The sequence below is a fragment of the Seriola aureovittata genome, chromosome 11 (genome assembly GCF_021018895.1).
Source record: "Seriola aureovittata isolate HTS-2021-v1 ecotype China chromosome 11, ASM2101889v1, whole genome shotgun sequence".
Classification (NCBI taxonomy): Eukaryota; Metazoa; Chordata; class Actinopteri; order Carangiformes; family Carangidae; genus Seriola; species Seriola aureovittata.
The window spans coordinates 23,123,779-23,143,971 of NC_079374.1; the positions used below are offsets into that span (position 1 = coordinate 23,123,779).

The following is a 20,193-nucleotide window of genomic DNA, read 5'->3' on the forward strand; positions in this document are numbered from 1 at the left end:
GTTGTTCTTTTACAGTGTTTGGTAAAAAAAAAAAAAAAAAAAAAAAAAACACCTCTGAAGTGAAGCGAAAATCCCTAAAATGCAGAGAAGGCTGATGCACACTCTCCAATAAACATAGCATGACTAATCCCTCCTCACAAATGACAAGGCCTAGTCATCTCACGCACAATGACATCAAAGCGAACCACTTGCCACAACTCAGACTTGAGTGATGGAGCTACATTTCCGTCAGTGTCACACAGGGTTAACTAAACAAGCAATTTCAGCACAGCAACATTTGCTAAAAAGCTTGATGGGACCAGCTAAGCTCCTGTGATTGGCCTTTGTGTGTGAAAGTGACCACTTAAGTGCTACGCAGCCCCTCCTGAGTGTGTTTGTAGGCATAAGCATTTCCTCTGACTTTTTTTGCCTTCTCGCAGAGTGTGTTTGTGTGTCCTTGAGGGGAGTGTATTGGTGTGTGTGTGCTCACTGGTGCATTTGTGGTTGTTCTGCTGCGTGTGTGTGTCTGTGTGTGTGTGTGAGAGAGAGCGTACATCTGTGTTTCTGAACGTCCTGCTTCTTGCTGGTGGTGGTGCTGTATGTTGCATCATTTCAAACAATGATTTTAATGACCCATAAAAAAAAAAAAGAAAAGTGAATTACTGCAGTGAAGCAGCGTCTGAAAGAGAGAATATTCACTAAGAAACGTCGCTGACCCAAATACTGTTCACAGACAAAATATTAGTAATCTCAATTAAAGATGCGTTACTATCGCGTTTTAAGTCTTATTTTAAGGTAATGCCCACAAGGACATTACTTATATACTATGCAGTCAAAAAACATAACGGCACTGATTTACTTTCCGATGTTTTAGTTCCAGCCCGGTATATTTAATTTTATACGACACATTGATTATGAAGTTTAATAGCTGGCTTACAGCTTTAAAGGTATTTTAGGATATTTATATGTCTGCTAGGTGAACAGTGTGGGATTATCAGCCCTTTTTATACCTTTTTATATAAAACACAGCAGCACAGTCTCCTTAAATGTGCAAACAGGGTAAACTAGGAGGTGACGGCCAAAGAGGGTGACGGTTTTCATTTACCGTGAACTCAGATGATCTCAGTCAAACTGTTTACATGTTTCACTTGCTGAAGGCTGAAGGCCAAAAGCCCCTGGTACATTTTCAGGTAGGCCTGGCAGAGCATCACCAGAAAAGATGCCAAGTGTTTGCTGAGGTGTTGGGTCAAACACCTCAGCAAAGGATTATGGCACTAAAAATTAAACTGTACAACTTTGATTGCACTGTGTATAGAAAGGACTACAGTTCCTGCACTGGACATCCACCCTCAGACTGCAGCACCTAACTATCACTTTTCATCTAGCACCATCATCAGGTCAAAGTTTGAATTTTTTTGAATTTTTTTTTATGACACACTAACACACTGAACCAGGACGGACAACACGGTGAACATTTCACCTGCTTATCATCGGCATGTCAGCACTTTGAGCAGCACGCAGCATGTAGCATGTAGCATGTCAGCACTTTGAGCAGCATGCTGACATTAGCTTTTACCTCAAGGTACCGCTCTGTAGTCCAAGCTTCACTAGCTGAAGGACTCTGTGCATATTTTTTGTGTGTGACAAAGTTTGTATCCTGGCTGCAGTCACCGTTTCCATGACAGCCACATTTACTGTGAGTGACAAAAAATGAATTTAACTTAATGGATGAACACTTGAGCCTGCATTTGACATAACCTGCTGTCTACAGGCAAATCATGGGAATAGCTGTGTATATATAACATATATTGTAAGGTGTTACAGGACTAATTCATTTCTCTGTCCATATTGACTGAGAGTGTTACTCTGCATGACGTCCCACACAGACTAGAAGGCACTGACATGTTATGTACTGTTCATCTTTAATGCAAAAAAAATCCCAAAACATTGAGCAAAGCAGGCAGAAGGTTCACCATTCATTCACTGCATAATCCTTCCTTCTTCCTTCTACATATTTTGTGTAACAACACCCACACACTAACTAGTACAAGTACAGATATTTGAAATTTGTGAATCAATGTAGAATCAGAGAAATCAGACGTTGAATATAAAGTGATTCCAATAAATTAAATGTTGTCCAATTATGTATATGCTGCAAATGAAGAAAAACAAAGACAGCTGTATCAGTAGTGTTTTTTTTACAGGCCAACATTAGCTTACTGCAGCAAATGACTGTGGGCTTTAAGAATGTCCTTTGACTGACAGAGTGTCTGCTGGCAAATAGTGATAAATAAGGCAATGTTATGCACGGGGGATTGCTGGGACGGCTTCCAGTGAAAGCTGCTCACCCAGCACGTATGCCCAATGAGTTTCGCCAGCTTCCCTCCCATAACTTATCCACATTAGTGTCTGTCTCTGGGTGAGTGTTCTGCCTGCGCACATGAATGACACAAAATTTAGATTTGGCTGCTGATCTTTCAAATATGAATCGGGCGTATTATTCAAATTGTGATGAATCGCAGCCCTGTCTGAATGTTTGTGATGTCCAGCCTTTGTAGTTTCACTTTCTCTCTCCAGTTTTTGTAATTAATGTTTGTTGTAAAAAGACGGGTCAGGGTTGGACAGCGTTACCTGACCTGTAGTTACATCTGAACAGACACATGATTTCTTCTTCGTGCACATGTGCTCAGTGCTGCCACCGGTGGTCCGTTATTATTTTCCATGAATCCTGTTAGGAGAAACAAAACACAGTTGTAACATGATTAATTCATGAGTCCTTGTTTTTACTATAAACAAATGCACTTTTACCAGCTGCCTCTGACAAACACGTGCCTACACAGAGTCATGTATTTGTGTGCACTTGGTATAAACTATGCGATCATTTCCTTTGTGCACACAAGGTATTATTTCAAACATCCGTAGTCCAGTATACGGCCGTCTGCTGCCTCCCCTCTTAATATATCTTAAATACAGAGTTCTTTTGTGTGTGTGTGTGTGTGTGTGTGTGTGTGTGAGAGAGAGCGAGATGCATTTACCATCAGTGAAGGGCGAGTCCTTCAGAAGACGGGGTCACTGCTCTAATCTGAGGAGGTGATGATATTGTGAGGATATTTAATGAGAGGATAAGAGCAAAAGTGGAAGGGGATGGGGGGGGGGGGGGTTGGGGCGGCAATGAGTATTAGCCTTTTTAGATATCATTAAACATTAATACTGTCAGGGGACTGGAACACACTGGGGTCCTTTCCATTGACTTTCATGCTGCTTGCTAATAGAGTTTCACCTCTGGGGACCTCCACACCCCCCGCCCGCCCCTCAGTGCAGCACTAAAGCTAAGGAAAGATCAGATTGCCACCCCGCTTCTGAGGATGAGATTAGTGGGACTGTGTGTGTGTGTGTGTGTGTGTGTGAGGTTATGCACTCTCTCTTGCTCCCTCTCTGTCTTTTACTCCTGGTGTATGATATATGCAAAATATAACTATTCTAAAACTATTAAAATCCCTGTGGGGGCTTGCATATATTAACCCAACACTTAATCCTGAGAAGCATTTCAAATGTCTTTCTACAGGATGTTATTTTGGTGTGTTTTCCATTGTAATGCTTCGGGTATCCAGCAAATTACTTATGCAATTATTTCATGTCTTAAACTAAAACATGCCGTACACTTCAGTGATGGAAGCAGAATGTTTTTCATACTGGTTCTGCTCTGTGTCACTGCATCATGTGTTCATTCGTCTGTGATTTTGTGGATTGATCAAAACGTCTTGTTCATTATTTTGAAGCTTGTTTATGTTACACGACATTTATTCATTTGTCAGAGACTTTTATCCAAAGTGACTTAAACATGAGGGACAACACTCACTTACAAACATTAAATATTACACTTCAGCAGGGCTGCAACTAACATTTTTTTTCAATTCATCAATGAATCGACTGATTATTTTCTTGATTAATTGTTTAGTCCTCATCATTTTATTTCTCATGTTTTACTAAGAAGTCCCATTGAGATAAAAAAAAAAAAATCTATTTTATTAGAGACACCTGTCCAAGAAAGCAGCCATACAAACACACCGCATATTAGAATACAGCATAAAACATAAAATACCATGTATACGACATGACAGCAATTTAAAATTCAATAGCTTCTGATGAAAAACAAGTACATGTCTCATTTACCATGTTCTTTAAAATTGTATTAATGTATCTAATGTCAAGTTCATGTCATTAAATTTCTTGTTTTCCAAAACTTAATTTTCATAGGTTGATAATTTAAAGTTGCACATCTGTTATCATTCACAAAAAATATATACAAGCATTTCTCCTGTTGTTATACTTGTATCACTTGTTCTAAATGACATAAACTTGTGTTCAGCAGCAGCAAGTCGTTAAATCAACTAACTGAATGGTGTTTGTCACATAAAGCACCAACAGAGGGCAGTGATCCCCTTCTAAAGAGACGACGCTTGGCTGCACATACAGGAACACCAGCCCTGTGTGTGTGTGTGTGTGTGTGTGTGTGTGTGTGTGTATTGTATGGCTTCTGGAAATGAATAAACCTGTATGCTCACACTACTCAGAGGAGTGTGTGTGGATGGCGTCAGAGGGAGCTCTTACTGTGCAAAGCTTGAGTTACAATAACACCCAATTTAATAAGTTGATCTCGTTCACAGGGATCCCTCTCGTGCCCTTTCCCTCCCTGGAGTGCTGTCTGCGATCTCATCTGCACAATGTAAGAAACATTAGCACAACATTTCCACTGATGAGTCCTCCAGTAATAATGGCCTAATTCAGAGTTTCCTAACTGAAATGTAATAATTCATTTGAACAGCAGAGGAATGCATGGTGTCTCTTTTCAGACATTCACTATTGCCTTTAAAGCAGTATTTTCCTCTCTCTAACAGATCCACTGAACTCAAGTTCCTCAATTGATTTGATCTAAATACGCTTCTGCTGGCGAGGCGCAGCAAAGTAAGTGGTCATATTGCATTTGATTCACACACAGTAAATGGTGCAGCTCTTATCCTCCTCCACACTGTGCGTCATGATCAGAACTTTCACTTTTCATCAATCACTTTTGTGGTTTTCACACTTGGCGGGAGCAACCCTTGTAATGCACATATTTAAATATGAATTATCAAGCACATTTATCTATTATAGAGGTGAAGTAAGCTTCAGCCACAGATTTCCATAGGCTAATTTGACTTCACAATCATACAGTGTGTAAATCATAACTAATCTAATTTGACTTCAGAACTATTCAGTGTGTAAATCATAACTAATCATCCGGCTAAATTGCAATTATCTGGAATCTTGTGTGCAATGTTAATACTGAAAAGGTTTTGATGAAAATATCTTGTTTTAATGTTGAAGGGGTGGTGGTGGTGGTGGTGGGGTCTGACTAGTAGTAGAAAAGAAAAGTAGAAAGAAACAGTAGTCTGAATAGTTTTGAAGCCATGCTACTTTTAGCAGCAATGACAGTGGTAGCTGTGACAACCACAGCAGTAGCCATGAAAGCAGAACTGTAGAACTGCCATAACATCAGTATTAATGACAGTCATAGCAGTAGTTGTAGAAACTACCAGTTCAGACAGAGACAGAGAGAGAATCTGATTATTGCAGTTCTGTGTGTTTAACATGAATTCTTGCTGATTTCAGAGTGATGACTTCATTTTGTTTATTAATTCATTGGATCAGCCTTATTAATAATTGATGTATTCATGTATGAATAGCTTGTTACACCTCTAATTTCTAAAGTAGTTAGATTTAGCACCCACCGCATTAAATGCTGACTAAATATATCAACTGTTTATCTCACTGTGAGCTATGTGCATCTAGCTGCTTTTTGAAAGTAGTCTTTTTTTGTCTCTACTCTCTCTATCTCTACATTTATTTATTTCAACCTTTCTTCTAAGTGTATTAATACATATTTTTTATATTATCATTAATTGAATCATGTGCAATGTAAAGGGGTCACTCATGTTGCTCTTATTCCATTTTTAGTGTTTTAAGTATTATGGTTATTTGTGGTCTGCATATTGACTGTATGTTGAGTCTGAATAGCTCCTTTCAACCCCCTGTAGGCAGCTGTTTCTGAGCCACTATCTGTCCAGCACCTAACAGATGACAAACCAAACTAGTGAAGAGAAAATCGAAACTCCTTCCAAGAGAAACACCCTGATGTTTTTCAAGGTTTTTTTTGATAGATTTGTCAGATGGCCAGCTCATGTAGCTCTGAGATAATTGTTTGGCGACACAGTAGCCAAAACATCTGTGTAAGCCAGAGATGCTGTGCGTGGTGGTTACGAATCAGCAAGTGGACAATCAGAATACCTTGTACATCACCATTCTATCCGCTAGATCCCCATGACTCAGCCTACGCCTGACAGTGCAATGACCTTGTCTCACCAACGTGTTTCCATGTCTTGACCGTGTGATCTGTTTAGGTGTATCGGCCAGACATCTGATCCCCGTTCTGTCGGAAGGCTGCCAGCCACAGGTCACATGACCTGGAAGAAAAAAGCTAGGAGACTTTTGGGATCCCGCTTCGGTCAGACACACTTTCCTATTCTTATTACCCATGTACACTGAGGTTTGCTTCAACATGTTTTGATCCTGTGCAGAAACTCAGGCTTCACCAAGAACAACAACCCATGAATTGATAATGTATAGGCTACCTCAATACAGTTTTAAAGCAATTTTGCAGTGTTACATCATTCTGGAGAACACTGCATGTACAAATTAAATTATAATTAACTGGAAACACAAAAGACTGTATACATGTACATAAATAGAATTTCCATATATGAAATATATGGACATATGAAATAATAAACATATATGTAAAAATTATACACGAAACCTTTTAGAAATTGAAATAATATATATATATATATATATATATATATATATATATGTTCATGTATGTTTGCTTATATTGTACACATATGTTACATAAATATATATCCATCCCAAATCATGTCATTATATTTTGATATTATATACAGTGGGCTGAGAAAGTCTGAGACCACTTTCCCAGAACGGGAAGATAGGCGTGTTTAAAAATGAACAAGAAATGAATAAGAAAAACATATATAAACAGATATAATTTTTATATGTATGTTTAATAATTTAAAGATATAAAAGATCAAATAAATATATATCATCAACATGTTATACCATATAAAAAACCATATAAAAATTCAGCATATGGGTCTTTTATAATATACAATGTTGCTCATTAAGTTGGAATAAAATATTTTTTTAAATATTTTTTTAGCGCCAAACAAATGTTATGCATAAATTTATTTCACCTGGGTAATTGGGACACATAATGTAATCATTGCACCTGGTCAAAAGTAATTACTGATGCATTTGAATAGGAATAAACAGAGGATTGTGTCTGAAAACAAAATTATTCAAACTTTATGGGCAACAGTGTATGTACATATACAAATTTTACTGGGGTATTTTATACATGTTATAATCTTCATATATCCAAATGATGTATATATGTGATAATATATCCCCTTATAGTTGATATACAGTATATGTCCTGTACATAAAAATACACAAAAAAAAACACACAAATCCGATCAAGAGATTTCCTACTCTCTGTTGCAACCTCTCTGTTTATGTTATTCTTTTTCTGGACCTCAGCATGGGCTGGCTATCAACCTGAAGGGAAGTCCAAAGGCTGATGAACTGATCTGTGTCTGTGTGAGACCACACTGCTCTGGTGTCCTATATGCCCAGGGAACACAACATCCAGCACAAATCTGGTGAGTAACGAGACTCATTTGATCTGTCAATGGTAAATTGATGGGATTCACTCCTTTCCATTACAGAGGAGTTTATGAAGGCAGGTGCCCTTGCTTTGAAGTTTATAATGGATGATGGTTGATGAAGGCTGTGCCACTGACAATGACGTGCGTCGGATGATTTTGAATTAGCCCTACGTTCTGATGTGATTTTGTTTGGTTGGAAGGCAGGATGACAAACAAATTGCATGCTCAACATTTTTCCACAACCTCCTGCCTCCTCTTCATCTCTCTCCCGTCTGTCTCTTTCAGTTTGTCTCATAACATGTAGCTTTGATTAAAGTAACATATACACAACTTTCAGTCATAATCACACATCAGAATTCATAGCTCCCTCTCTTACGTTAAAAAGGCTCCGTTAAATTGTGTCATTATCAGTCTTTGGAGCTCCTTTCACAAACATTGTTTACTATAAATTTAGGTCTATAAACAAGCCATGAAGCACTCTAACAGGGTTCGAGGATGTTTACCTACCTGTCATTGCAGATATTGCAAACTGAAAATCCGTCTCAGTCGGCAGAACCACTTCTGTAAGAGACAGAGTCAGTGAGTGAACCTTGTGCACCACAGCCAAAAACAGCTTTCTGTTGCAGCAATCTGTCGTGTAGCAAAGCCGAGGTTAACTTTCAGTATCTTTGTATTTTAGCTTGTCAGGTATTTGCTGCTTCATGCTTATTTTTCTTTTTTTTTTTATAAACACTCAACATTACTACTAATGTCTTTTCTTAATTATACATTATCTACAACTAGAAGAAATATATCATTTCATTTGTGCACATGTCGTGTCAGCTCAGCTCCCACGCCTTTCTCCTCTACATGACTCTCATGTTTTACCAAGAAGCTCACATTTTAATGTCTTTGTTCATCATCTTGAATTTGAAAACAGACATATGACAAAGTAAAAGTTGGTGTCTTGCTCTTATCTCAGTCATGAAATCCTACTGCTGTCAGCAGGACACCGGAGCTGAGTGTATTGGAGCAGCCAAGAGAAACGCTGCCCTGCCTCACACTGTCTGGTGTCAAGCTGCCCTCCGTTTCCATCACCTGTCTCTACTTCCATCATAGTCCATTTTGTGGTTTGGTCATTCTAAGATAAGATTGAGGTTGTGAAGCTTAATAGCCGGCCTACTGTTGCTCTGTGTACTGTGAGGCAGGTGTTGGTTCTCGGCTGATTCATCTACTCTTAGTCGGCTTTTAGTCACACGCATGAAGTACACACATCAGCCTTCAGATTCATAACTGATTTTGTCATGTCATTGTGACATCTGTCAACAATTGAACTCCTGCGAACAAGTCCACTTCACCACTCTAAACTGTAAAGTGTGAGGAGCCCTTCAGGCAGATTTTACCCTTTGTCACTAACAGCTTCTGTGATCTTTCAAGCAGTCAGGTGTTACCAAGAAAAGGCAAAACAGAAAGATTTGAAAATAGCACATCAGTGTCGAGTCTTCATAAATACACAAAAAGGCCTTGAGGAGAAAACAGAGTAGCACATGTACTTTAAGTTCTTAGATAAACAAATCTGAACACCATTTTGTATCACTGTTAAGACAGCTTGAGTGTAGGAATTATTGTATTTACCTATCAGGTAATGCTATCAGGCACAAACACAGATTAGTGGACCAAAATCAACCATGCACCTCCTCCCAGATAACTCTGTCTAGCCTCACAGAGATCAACACCTCAAGTGTATTTGTGCAGCGAGGTACTTCCACTCAAACATCCAACAAAATGTTAAAAATCAGTGGACTCCAGCAAGTTCATTGCTGACTGAGTTTGCATTATGAATCATGATCTTTCATTTCAATTTAAGATGGATAAATATTGTACCAATGGTACAGTGAAATAAAGAGTGGGTTGTATGCTTATAATCCAGTCCTTAATCACTGAAAGTGGCTGTTTGTTGGTCCAGTTAACGTCATGTTTTGTCCATAGATTTTATAGAAAGATGGATGTAGCCTTTTGAAGCTCAGATTGGGCTGCTCTGCTGTAGCCATCTTGGCAGTGCCTAACTGTGCCCAACTCCCAGCTAATCCAAAAATGGGCAAAGAGGTGGGCATATGTGGAGCAAAGACTTTGGCCCATGCCGGTCTGTGGCAATCATACACTCCCCCACCTGTCACCCAAAGCGGCACGCCCTTTAAGCCTTAATAAAATACAAACGGTTGAGTTATATAAAAATTCACCGGCTGTTTTTGGCACTTCCACGTTGGCTTCATTTTTCAACCCCAGAGGTTGTCGCTTGGTTTTGTCCAGTGACTTTTGAAAAAGATCTTGTTGATATGTTCACGTCATTTCCAAAACTCCCAAAGTTGATTAGAAAGCCTGATGTCAAAATTAAACTAACAACAAGTGCACTATGGATTGAGGGTTTCCATGAACTGTGAAGGACACACCAGTTGCATGTGCCTTATTTGGGCACAAAAATACAGGCAATATATAACAGCCGTGTTTGGTGGAGCCATTGGGACAGCCTTGTCAGCTGTAATGACATATCCAGCCTTGAAACATGGACTTTCAAAGAGGCAGCCTCTGAACTGGGACACAGTTTGCTTTTTACCTTCTCTGACTGACTTATCTATGTAACTCAAATGTTGTCAGTTAACGCTGCAGGGATCAAAAAAATCATCAGTAATATAGAGAGAGCTACTTACAGCAATGTACAGATCAGATGAGTGTGCATCAGTGAACTTCTTACTGTTAAACAGCTCTAACTACACTCCCTGCAACTGATTCATATTTTGTATTATCACCAGACTTTCACTTTAAAATGATGTTGCTGTATTTTTAGCAATTGCACTTAACTTCACTCCAGACAGCTTTCTAACACTGCTAACATTGCTTTTAAACAAGGAACGCTATTTGTAAGTTTTCTCTGCCGAGCGCATTTTCTAGCCAGAGGCGGGTGATGATGATTGTCGCTTGACAAGAGCTTCAGCCACTGTTGTGTTTACAAGACAAGAGGTTGTAATACATCCTCTGAGCAGAGTCTTCACGGCAGATTGGAGGCTGCAGTGAGTCATTGTCAGAAGGTGACAAGATGGGCCGGGTTAGCTGGTTATCATGCTAAAGTCAATAGGAGGAAAGACCTGACACAAGAAAACATTGGCGTTGTTTTCCACCACGAAACGCAGCTCTCGGCGAGTAAAGGAATGAAGTTTGATGCTGAACTCACAACATTTCTGCTAGACTGTAAGTAAACTTGGAATAGTACTTGCAAGGGAAGGAAGGACTATGCTATACATATTATAGAATATACAAATACCCATGCAGAAGAGTTGCCAATACAACCAGTCCTGTAGGTTGGTCACAAACCAAGTCTCCCACTGGTAGGAGAATCAGTGTCTTACTTATGAGCAGTTCACCGTTCTTCCTCTGCTGATTTCCTAATATACAGTCATCAAAATAACAAACAAAATGTGGAACCGGCCACCAGCTAAACACAGCGGACTATAATGTCCGAGTTAAGCCCATACTGTATGTGTTGCTGTGACTGATATCACCTATCTTCAACTCTCTTTTAAGGTTCATGTAGGCATTCAGTCCAACATCATTGCCTCATTTCAGAGAAAAAACATCAAAACAGTCAGGGGGAGGAAGGGAAATAAAAGTGCACAAGTTTCCTTTCAAGTTTTTTCTGGTCCGTCTATCTGCCTGTTTGTATTCAAATCTTTGAACCAGTTCCTTTGAGCATGTTTGTACGTGCCGGTGCATACATGTTTGTGTGTTTTGACTATTAATACATGCACCAAAGCTTTACAGACTGATCCGGAGAAAAGAGAAAATCTAAGCCGGCTGTCTCTGCAGAGCACTGCTTTGGACTGATACGACTAAGTCAGCAGATCCAGGCTTCCTGTCATATCCCTATAGGCAAAAAGCACTGTGCCTCCTTTACCTCTGGCCATAATATTTTGTCTGTTGAATACGGCAGATTAGCTAGACACAAACACATCTGATATTTAATACACACATGCATACGTTTCAGACAGCTATCTCTGAAAAGCACCATGTAAACTGGTCGAATGAATGACCTGACGTCATAACAACACATCAGGTCAGATAAAAGTAGACACATTAATATAATTATCCAATGAATTGAATAATCAGCTTTGAAAATGGATCTCACCACCTGGAGTGTTTAGATTAAGATCACATATTAAATCTTTATTTGCGCTGATTCAAAGAGGTTCTTCTGCCTTTGTGGATTCAATTACATCCGGTGATATGGAGAGCAGCTTGTTTTTGTAGTTCTAAGTAAAATAATGTTTTTAGTCTAAATGCTCAGGGACATTCAAGTGTAGTAATTACCACAGATTTCATGAGCATGTTGCTTTTTTGTTCTTTCAATTTTCAGATAAATGAGGATAATAGTAAGTAGCGCTGTCTCAGACAACATCACTACTTTGAGCACAGAAGGATCTGTGGCTGATGGCGTGTTGACTAATTATGAACAAGATTATATCTGATCAAGAACAAGATAAGAACGAGTGCAGTACATCAAACTAAAACACGGAGGCTTGTGCTGTGTCATACATAAAAACCACTGCTCATTCTCAGCAATTTCACTTTTCACTTTGATATAGTTGCTGATATTATGGGTTAACTGCCCAGTACAAGTGCTGCAGGTCACAAAGCAGTGCCATGGGAACCACTGGGGAATAACTGACATCGACAGGAGCACAGAGGAAGTGTTTGTGCATCCTGTTGAAGGAGGAGAGGCTTATGCATTCACTGTCTTTCCAAGACTTCCTCTACATAGGATCATCAAAAATTCAATCCCATACACACACACACGCTAACACACACAGCTCATTGAGACCTGATGAATCCACACTCAGTGGTAGCAGATAAAGCTCTTACACAACTTGTTAAGTACTAAAATATCATATTGCAGCTCTGCTGTCATTATTTTGCTATTAGGTTCAGCATTATCCCCAAACCAGCCGAGGAGGAGCACTAAAGCTCTGCAGAAATGCACTGAAGTCAATTATTAAAGAACTGGCTGAACCTGATCCGGGAGACTCATTATTTAAGTCGAAAATGTTGCAGGGGATTTACCAGGTGCCAAACAGCAGCTAAACAGCCGCCTGCTGGCCTCTGTCTGACTGGCTACTTCTACCAGTAGATGTCTTTAAAATTTGTGTCACACTATCAGTTTTCTTAAATTTTGCATTAACTTTGAATATCACAAAAGTATCAACTCAAGGGTCAGTCCTTAGTTTTGAGGGAGCAGCACAGGTCAGCTACTACATGTGGTGGGTGATGAAAATTTTAGGTGCAGAAGGATTAAGTCTGTTGTTGCTAGCGACGCTGCTTCTGGGTTCACTGAGGCTTTTTATTCAGTAATGTTGCTCTCATAGACATCGCTCCATGCACCATGAGGTAGACTGCGTCCCTGATAAGTTTTGCTTCTGCTTTGGAAAGATGAACAGTGTCATTAAACTGACACTAAACTATTTAAACATTTCATAAGAGGACAAAACTCCATTGACATATACTGTGGTATTTTAAACTGATAACGTAGCAAACTTTTTAAATGAGCATCTGTTCGTTTCAAATCTCATCAAGATTTGATTTGTTTACTCCTACTTAAAAGGCCACTTTTGTCCCTGATCAGACTAAACTGCAACGCACATCAGCATCTTGCGTCAACAGCCATCAAAATACGCCCATAGCCCAGACTGGATGTGTCAGAAAGACAGAAGAAATAGTCAAGGTACAGAAGCTGGGATGTGACAAATTTGGAGCGAATGGATAAAATTGCTGCTTTTCTAGAGAGTTGACAGATGTTATTGCAGGTTGACGCGCATCAAAACACAGCTGGTGTGGACTCCCATTGAAAACAAGGGATGCGCATGTTGAGACTGATGTCATACGCTGGTGTGTGTTGTCCTTATTCTTTGGCAAAATATCGGACAAGTGGAGATGTCAGGACAGTGGCGCATGGCTTTGTGAAAACAGAACTCATCAGTCCGCACACTGTAGATTTTATTGAGTATAGTCAAATCGCAACTGTGTAACTGTGTAAAGAGTATTTTAACTGCATCTCATTATGTGTTGCTGTAGGCGGCGACCTCTAAACCCGACTTTGATCCAAGAGAAAAAAAAACATCCAACAGAATTGTACTATTACTGCACAAGTAACCAATGTTGAGTTCAAACAAAAGAGAAAACGATCCTACTATACAGACACACACTAAAGATACACTGGAGCTTTAAAACTGCCTCCTCTGACATTTCTTTCTGCTTCACTTTACTTTACCATATACAGCCCAGACTAAATATTTACACCCGTTTTTGTTCTTCAGGCTCTGTGCTTCAGCACATTCAATTTGAAATAAGAATAATGGATGTTACATTAAAGCGCCAAGTGTCAGCTTTAATTTGAGTAGGTTTACATCAATATTGAAAGAACTATGGTCGCAATATAACCCTTGTAACACATAGAGCAGGTGGAATGCAGCTCTTTCAGACAGAGATCAGTGTATTGACTCAGTGGAGGAGGTTCCACCTCTCCACGCTCAGAAGCTCTGTGGTTGCTTCGGCTGTATGTTTAGAATCATTGTCCTGCTGAATGATCAAATGTTTAATGAGTTTTGATGCATTTGGCTGAATCTGAGCACAGAATGATCCCGTATACCTCTGCATTCATCCTGTTGCTTCCGTCAGCAGTGACATCATCAATAAATGCCAGTGTATCGGTTTCATTGGAGTCATACATTCCTTTTGATAGTTTCCTTTTTTATCTCTCTGTGAACTGCAGCCTGATCTTTCTATTTTTGAGGTTAACCAGTGTTTCTTTGTTGTGTTGAACCTTCTGAGGATCAGGGCCCGTATTCACAAAGCATCTTAAGGCTAAAAGTAGCTCCTAACTTGCTGATTTAGGAGAAACTCCTTAAAATAATGGGCCCTTTTTTTTTTTAACTAAGAGCTATTCGCAAAGCCACTTAGCGCTAAAGGTAGCTCCTAAATCTGGGAGATGTTACAAGTAGTGGAGAGGACTCCTAACTCACTAAGACCAAATCACCAACAATCGTAAAAGGGCTGCTGTCATTCCACGTCAAAGTGTTTTGGAAACTTTACACGATGCTGAATTAATTAAAAGATACGACTCAGTCATGAGGGAATAATGATCGTCGTGGAGTTTGTGAAGGTGCAATAACATCTCCTACCAACTGAAACAACCCAATCAGTGCGGATATTAAGTGTTCGGTAACGCCGCGTTACTTGGCAACAGAGAGAAGCCGATATATCCACCAAACAATAAATGCGCTGTGACATCATGGGACGATTCATATGATTTATTTTAGATGTTCAACAACTGCAGAGAAATAAAGCAGCTTCACGGTCGGTGCACCCGCTGTGGTCGGTGCCAGAGATGGAGGAGGAGGTATTTGTAAACAGGAAAACAAAATCACACCATCGACACACAGGTTATATTCGATGCTGCCTGTACGGTTGTAGACATTGTTGCACAGCGTCCAGGATCTACAGGCGATTCATATGGATCTTAATGGAGAGTGACCTGATCAGCTGTTTGAAAGGATCATATTCCTGCAGGTGGGGGACAGTTTTCACACACCTCAACCCACAGCTGAGACCACAGCTACATTACAACAGGTACAGGTTCAACGGGGTCAGCCCTATGTTCCCACATTTCTTAGAACTTTTTTTCCACAGAAATTTTTGAAAATTAGGGTTAGGGTTAGGGCTGTGGGAATATAGACACGCTCCCGGTTCAACAGACTGTGGCTGCCAGTTAGCTTTAGTTAGGTCGTCTAGGACAGGTTTCTTTTCTTTTTTCTTTTTTTCCATTGAGAGAATTGACCAAAGTTTTTATAGTAAAATTAAATTCTCCCGGGTCAACACAATCCTTATCATACATATGCATTTTGGAGAATGCACTGCTCTTGTAAACAGCATCTAATTCGTTACTATTTAATTTGTATTTGCTTATTTTTCAGTGTTTTTTTTTTATTATTACTGCGGGATGTTGCACGTGTCTTTCATCAACCAGTCGCTGTGGTTCCTCCAAGGGAGCTCGTCCATGAAAACTGACGTCATTCATAGCAATGCAGTCACACTCATGGCTCGGGAGTTTTCACTCTTCCTTACTAAAAGTTGGTGTCAGCGGCGTTGTGAAGTGGTAAAATCTTTTAGCGTGACTCAGGAGGACTCTTAGTGGTGAAATAAAATGCTTTGTGATTACGGACCCAGGTCATGAAGTCTTCTGTCCGCCTACATCCTGTACAAAATTGTTGACTTGCTGTGTCACAAAGAGGTTTTTCTTCCAACACAAATCATTTTCTGCACAGCCACAACACTTGTGCTCCTCAGTCAACCAGGTCATTTTCTAGTTTTTATGTGCACACCTGCTTTTATAGATTCTACCCAACTGTTGATTTTGGTCAACTACCTTTGATATCTCTCTAATAGGAGCCTTTTTTTTTTTTTAGTTGGAGCCTCGTTATTATCTCTTCACTTGCATGGTCTCCTCTTTATTCTTCATATTGACTCCACCTCTTTTGTGCGTGAACTAACATTTAAACAACGCACAGCTGCCCAATCTGGGAACATAGCAGTTCTTTCAGCATTGATGTAAACCTACTCAAATTAAAGTTGAGACTTGTCACTTTAATGTAGCATCCGTTATTTTATGTCAAATTGAATGTGCTGAAGCACAGAGCCTGAAGAAATTGTCTAAATACAGTCTGGACTGTAAATAAAGAGTCTTTTGTTTTGACAAATTATATTTTCAGTCTCGACTGATTAAAATAGTGCAGCTGTCATTTTGAGCAGAATAAACTGGTTTTATTGGATGACAAGCTGTTTTATTGTTGTCACTTGCTGTTTTTTTCCCGTCCCCCCTTGTCTTAAACTGTGACTGTCAGAGCTCAGCTATCACTCAGAGAGACAATGACTGGATGTGTTGCTCCACATAAAGTACGTAACTGGGCACAGCAAAAGACTGACTGGGCTGCTGCTGACAGGTCGCTTCAGTCAGAGGAAACAGCTGCAGACTGGTCTGCTTTTACTAAACAAAAAGCCAGGGTGCAGCTGATTGCACTTCACAGTGTTGCAGCTGCATGGAATTACCATATTGTTAATTGTTTGATACTTACTATCTTTACCATCCTTAACACAGTGGTAAATTGAGACCACTATAACCACACAATTACCAAAATTAAACTCTGGCACCGGGTATGTACACTTGCCCAAAGTGATGATCTGAATTGAACATTTGAATACAAACTGTCTTCTCATGAGCTGCCAGGAAATGCAGCATCCAGAGAAAGATACACTTTTTTTTTTTTTTGCTTCCTTCTTTCATATTCCTTTCATATAAAGCATCACAGACCAGAAGGATGACAAACATGATTTGACATGATTCTGGATTTTGAAGTCAAGGATGTTCAAACATTTACCTTTTGCTTGGAGCTGCCAACATAACTTTAAAAAGGATATTGAAAAGGGCAGAAAATGTCATTTATTTGGTTATTTAAGTACTCTATCTCCAAAAGCTGCATTTTTTCCCTTCTATCATTAGAGAAGAAAAATGTATGAAAGCAACATCTACCAAATGCAAGAAACTATTAATATGTTTTTCCTGGTAATATACCACAGGTGGCATATTTACTCTCAGTAAGGCACATTTAGGTAATAAGCTCAGTAATGTGCAATGAACACAGCTACTGAATAATTCCGCTTGCTCTTTAGTATCTACATTTATAGATAATGATAGTGGTGATGTGTATATTTTTTTTGTGCGTATAGGACCAGCGTGTGTGAGAATAGTTTGTTATTGATCCTGCAGTGCTGATGCAGCTTTTTCTTAATGGTTTGAATAAGCTTACAAAGAAATCAGCTCAAAGTAGTGAAACACCCACCAGCCCACTCACACAGGTTTTACACTTCTGTTTCCTGATTGGACCTCTTCTCAAGGCTGAGTGGCTGTACAACTTCAATCTGACCTGAGGTCTAATCAGCCAGAGCTACTGAAAACAGCTGTGGGAGTGTGAAGTTGATTCATTGACCACATGTGAGACAACTGTAAAGCTACAGCTGAAACAATTCGTTTTGTAGGCCAACCAGGAAGTTAGCATCACCCTGGTTCCCTTGACTAAACAATGTGATTTTTACATTGGTCTTTGGATAACTGGAGAAAATGAACTGTGAAAAAAACAAAAGTTTATGATGTTTATATGTTTTGTTCAGCGGGATAATCTTCACTAATGAACACCACGTTTATGATTTTTGAAGCCTAAATGTAATCACCAGAAGTAAAAAGATAATGTTAGGCTATGAAAATACATATACAAAAGCCTTTCCTCTTACAAAATTGAAACACAACCAGGCTGTAAAGGTGGACTGGTGAGTAGAGCAGTTTTAATGTTCGCTGTGATGATGTTTACCGCCCCTGACAACCTCTGTAATCTCATTTAGTGACTGGCCTTTTTAAGAGACATAAAAGCTTAGAGAAATCAGGACTGGGGTTTTTACTGACATAATTTGTGTCATAGAATAAAACATGCTAACTAATTACAGAGTTTCAGGAATCATTCCTGCGGCACTCTATTCATAGAAAATTCATCGGTAACTGTTTTGATAATCTATTAATCATATTAGAAAATGTACCAAATTCCCTGGTTCCAGCTTCTTTTATTGCAGTTTTTTTTTTTTTACGTCATTGCAAACTGAATATTTTTGTAGTTTTGATAGTTGATCCGACAACATATGAAAACAACTGTTAGTTGGAACCCTGTGTACAGTACACACACTAAATCGTACTCAATTATTATTATTATATTATATACTATTGATGACTGAAGACACGTTTGTTTTTTCCCTGTTTATATTAAGGAACAGTGATCATGATCACTGTGAATCAGCATAAGTGAACATGCACCTTTAATTTGAAGCATCTCTTTTGTGATTCCACTTTCATCTGCCAGTCCTGAAAAGTTCATGATGCAATGTGACAAAACCCCATATCTCTGTTCTCCATGTGCCTCCATGTGACCAAAGCTTTGCCAGTGACACCCGTGTCCAGAGCATCCAGCTGCATCTCATTCTGCCCTGACCCTGCTGCTGTAGATGATCCACTGCTGGTGTGTATGTCCAGCAGGTCAATGAGCCACATGTGGCCTGTGCTCTTTTTCCTCGCTCCACTATCACAAAGCACCGTGCCTGCTTTCGCTATTTTTTTTATTCTGAATTATGCATTTCATTTGTTACAGACTTTGTCTTAAGACATACAGCAAAACTATTTTAAGATTACAACATTTTCTGACAAAATAAAGAAAAATACAGGTATTATAATTATACATTTAAAATTAGGGATGACAGAGAAATGTAGAGGCTCGCTCTCTTCCCTCCCTGGAGGCAAATGTTTTCCGTGTAGACGGGCCTGTTAGGTTCACATTCTCAGCAAAAGCAATATGAATGTGGATCATATGTTATGCTCTGTAACAATGCCTAAGGTACAAACAGAATAGTTTAGTCTAACAACTTGAGCCATTCAATATTATCGACTATACAATATACCCTCCCTTTATACCACTTACATTGCTGGCAGGAGGACAGTCTCCAAAGCTTTCAAACACTGTCAGTGAACAGTACTGTTGAATAAGAGGTATGGTCAGAAAACATGCAGCAAAGAGCTGTCTGACAGCCTACCATGACAGGATACTCACCTACTGGTAATATGTTATGTTACAGGATGTAGTGAGTATATGGCTTGTGGTGGGATCCAATTAGAGAGTTCAGACAGTGCTGTGGGCACCGAAGCTAAAGAAGGATGCTGCTTTCGGGGAATTCATTTTGTTTTGGGCTGAACATGTGCTTTGTGATTCTCTTTGTTCCTTCTGTTAATATTAGCTATTACAGAGGTCTGTGATTTATCACTCGCAAGCTTTCAGTAGCTTGCTCCCCCCTTCGGAGTAACATGCCCAAAGGTTGAGAGAATATAATACTTATGGACCATGGATGCTTAGAACAAACATTAAAGATATTTTACTTTTCCTGAGTTTTATTTGAAGTGATCCTGATCCATAAGAAGATATATTTGTGGTTTTAAGAACCAAAAACCATCTCCTCTTTCAGGCTTCTCTCTGGAGCTATAGTAACAACAGGTCAGTGAGCCAATCAGAAGAGAGGCTGACTGTCTTCTGAGTGATTGAATAAAAATTAGGGCTAGGTATTGCCACTGATTTACTGAATCAATTCAATTCCAATTCACAAAGGTCCCAGTTCAATTTGATTCCAGATTCGATATAAATTCAGTTAGAGATATTTAAGTTACAATATCAATTTGTCTTGGATATGAATGAGATTCTCAGAGAACTAATGCTGTAAATGGTTGCATTAATGCTTACATTACAAATGGACACATTAATGCACT

At 39.3% G+C, this 20,193-nt stretch overlaps 1 protein-coding gene across 5 annotated transcripts in view; it reads left to right on the forward strand.

Annotated features, from left to right (window-relative positions):
- The window catches only part of pcbp3 (poly(rC) binding protein 3), a 74,628-nt gene that overhangs the window by 21,086 nt on the left and 33,349 nt on the right, over positions 1–20,193 (forward strand). For all 5 annotated transcript variants that reach the window (XR_008828993.1, XM_056388830.1, XM_056388827.1 and 2 more), the window contains exons 2-5: positions 4,647–4,705; positions 4,878–4,944; positions 6,420–6,523; positions 7,633–7,754. The gene's annotated coding sequence lies outside the window, so the exon portion shown is untranslated. The remainder of the gene's footprint in view (positions 1–4,646; positions 4,706–4,877; positions 4,945–6,419; positions 6,524–7,632; positions 7,755–20,193) is intronic.